Source organism: Lepeophtheirus salmonis, chromosome 14 (assembly GCF_016086655.4).
Source record: "Lepeophtheirus salmonis chromosome 14, UVic_Lsal_1.4, whole genome shotgun sequence".
In the NCBI taxonomy this organism is placed as follows: domain Eukaryota; kingdom Metazoa; phylum Arthropoda; class Copepoda; order Siphonostomatoida; family Caligidae; genus Lepeophtheirus; species Lepeophtheirus salmonis.
In genome coordinates, this window is record NC_052144.2 from 29,419,379 (window position 1) to 29,423,191 (window position 3,813).

General features: G+C 33.6%; 1 long non-coding RNA gene across 1 annotated transcript; it reads left to right on the plus strand.

Annotated features, from left to right (window-relative positions):
- Positions 1-2,716: 2,716 nt before the first annotated feature.
- On the plus strand, positions 2,717-3,213 carry LOC139907262 (uncharacterized). The gene is made up of 2 exons (XR_011783726.1): positions 2,717-2,913; positions 2,986-3,213. It is a non-coding gene; the product is annotated as an uncharacterized lncRNA (long non-coding RNA).
- The last annotated feature ends 600 nt before the right edge of the window (positions 3,214-3,813 follow it).

The following is a 3,813-nucleotide window of genomic DNA, read 5'->3' on the forward strand; positions in this document are numbered from 1 at the left end:
ATTCTAATTAAAAAGGAAAAAATTACGGGATAATTAAATATATTTTATTACCATTGAGGAAGGGCACTGAAGTAGGAGATATCTACATTTAACTTATATGACTTCCCCTATATGTTGGAATAACGTAGACTATGCCTTAATTATCCCACATGAATTCCAATATTTGTACATAAAGCTATAATTATAATATTTTGATCTTCTAACCTTTCAATTGATAAGATGTGCGTTGAACTCATTTACTTAGTTACACCTATAAAGCCGTTAAGAGTAAAACCAATTTACATACATTTCACAAAATACATATTTATATTAAGACAGTTTGTTTTTTAGAGAAAAAGGAGAGAATTACGAACCTGGTAATTTGATTATATATATTTTTTTGTATTATTATTAACAATTTATGGGGGTTTTTAATTACATTTTCAGCATTGAAAATTTATATTCAATATTTTATTCGTTATTATCTCTCTTTTTTTCGTAGAATGACGTAAGGAAAAACCTACACTGGAAGAAGCATAAAAATAAGAAATTTCATTTTACAGCTCAACGACAGCTGAAACAAAAAATAACAAGTGTATTTTTTATCCCATGTCTCTGAGTGCAAAAATGTGAACAGCAAAAAAGTCAACAGGTTTAAAACTTCTTCTTCACCGGTTTCAGTGCTGAGAAGGCTGCAGATATCCTTGGCATCTCCATCCGGCCTGCCTACAACATCAAAAGGCAGTTTCAGCTTGATACAGCCAAAAATAACCCAAACAATGGTCATATGTGTGGACCCAAGATGGTGCATCCTCGCACACATCGGCCAGAAGTTATGCACCGACAACATTGTTGCTTTTGGCCCAAGGACATGTGGCCATCATTTTCCCTTGATTTGAGCCCGTTGGACTTTGCTCTGTGGGGCATTTTGGAGAGGGAGACTAACCAGACATCTCACCCGATCGTGGACTCCCTGAAGGCCACCATTGTGAAGGAGTGGAAATCTTGTCGGAGAAGTTAATCATCAACTTCTGCAAGGCTTTCCGCCGCAGTGTGGAGGCTGTGATAACTGATGAGGGCGTCCATATTGAGTGAACATGTTCACAAAGGTAGTGTCTCAAAGTTTTGTTCAAAAAAATTCAAAATTATTTTGCAGAAAATAAAATTATCGACATTTTTCTAAAATCAGTCATTCAGTCCACGTTTTGCTTCCGAAACATGTAGGTCTCTCCAGCCCGGACCTGAACACCTTGGATTACACAATTTTATGTGATAATTGAGGGGGAGGCCTGTAAGAATCGACACATCTATGTGGGGGAGTTGACGACAAACATTGATAAGTTGTTGGAAGTGGTGCCTACTGATTACGTGAGAACAGTGTGTCATAACTTTAGAACCTTTGGAGATGGAATTTCCACTCAAGGTGGAAGATTTGAGTCATAAAAAGAAAGATGATATGTTAATCAATAAGTTATAATAAAAGTTGTTTAATAAATATGCATATTTAAGTAACATGGACATTGTTAGATCAATTTGAAAAAATGTCAGATAACTTTCTGACAAACCGATTTTGGCATGTTTTGTGTTCTTACTCTATATCGATTATAAAAATGTATATTATAACTAAATAATGCAAAGTCAATAATGATAGTTTTATTTTTATCGATATTAATTACAAAATATTATTTTCTTTTCTTCAAACTTTGAGAGAGAACCGTGCGACATATTGACATCGGAGAGCAATTAAATTTTGTATTGGTTATCATTTATTTTTTTTCAAAACGAAAATTAGATGAAAATTGCCTGCCCTAATGTATTTACATTAACAAAATTAGAACAATATTTTATTTTTGTATGCATTTTTTTTTTTAACAATTTATTCATCTTTGCACAAATAAGAAACTATAAAAGGAACTAAAATAATAATACAGTGAATACATAACTTATAGGAAAAGAAGGACTACGATATGGAGTATTATTAATAGTAAAACTCCAGTATAGAATGGGTGTTACTTTTCAAATTAATATCAATAAATACACTTCAAACACTTAGAACAGAATGACTCTTTATTTCATGTATTAATACATATTTACACATACTTCCTATTTACACGTTGATACTTATATCATATCATCTCCCTCCCAAGTTCGATCTTACTCGAGTTCTTTTTGACCTTATGACTCCGAGTTCATGTGTATCCCCATTGTCTTCCCCACATTCAATTTCTTCCCCGTTCTTCAGCCTCAGGAAACGTCTATTTCGATATATAGTTATTCCTGTATTTAATCAAACTTGGTATTTTCTACTTTTTTCCTTTCCAATAATCCGTCCGTCATCCGACCATCGATTATTATTGTAATTTTGCAGTATCACCTCCAATCCTATTTTCAACTCCGGTAAATCCCTCTTATTATTATTAAAACGGATTTTCTCCTTCTCCCTTTGCTCCTCCATTATCCTCAAGGATTATTTTTGTTCTTTTTGGGATCTTGGACCATAGCTCTTCCAATGAATAGGTAAACACGATCTTCCTTGATGACCAAATAAGATCTCATTTGATGATCTTCCATCTACCTTTGGAGTGTTTCGAAACTGCAGAATTCCTAGTAAGAAATCAACAGAACTAGATTTTCCTCCTGTTTTCACTAATAAATTCTTCATACATTTCACCAAACTCTCAGCATGTCCATTACTTTGCGGAAAATGCGGTGAAGGGCCTTGGTCTGTTCTTTTTTTTCACTGGAATCTCGGTTTCAGAAAATATTTTTCTTAATGTTACTATTACTTCTCCTGGAGATGGAACTCTTTATATGTATATCCTGAAAGACGATCTCCATACACCAAGTAATGGTTTCCTCCATACTCGAACAAATCTGCAGACGTGCTCTCAAATGGCCTCATTGGTATCGGGTCCCTCATCATCGTTTCTTCTGGTAAACTATGTAATCTTTCTATATATTTTCTACATGTTCAAATCATTTCTTCAATAACTGAATTCATTCCAGGCTAATCCATCGTCTGCGTAGCTCTTCTTTTTGTCTTCTCCATACCTTGATGTGAACTGTGGAATCCCTGAAGAGCTTCAACTTGCCTCTCTTTTGGAATTACCAGCCAATTACCATATAAAACAACATCCTTCTCAGTACTTAAATCATTTAATATCAAGGAAAATGGTTGTACTGAATCATTTATACAATTGTCTTCAACTGCATTGACTAAATCTTTATATGTTTGATCTTTCATTGTCTCTTTTCTAATATATTCTATAATGTATCTAGTACTTCATGATATTTCCACTTATCCATTTCGTTTCAAATTGGTACATTGATATTTTCAATTTAATTCTAATTAGTCTAGCATTATTTAGCTTATCAATGGTGTAATTATTAAGAATAGGAACAAGTGGGTTATGATCCGTAATTAAATTAAATGTAGGTAAGCCTGCAAGATATATGTGACATTTCTTTATAGCCCACACTACACCAAAACATTCTCATTCAATCATGGAATATCATGTTTTAGCACTTGATAAAAATCGGAAGCCACATTGAATTAGTCATCTACGACTTTGTAAGTGAATGATAAACCTTCCCATACCTCATCTCCACAAAGATAATATGCGTCCCCCGTTGCTATGAATCCCATCAGAGCTCTATTACACTATATATACCCCAATGAATCATAAAACACGTCATTTCTCTTGATTTTTCTTCCAGTTCCATCTGACAATATCTCTGTTTTGCATCCAATGTTGTAAAAAAACTCAATGTTTGTTGGAATAATTTAATATATTATGTCTCAAGGTGTTCTCATGGGATGGATTGACCTCTTAA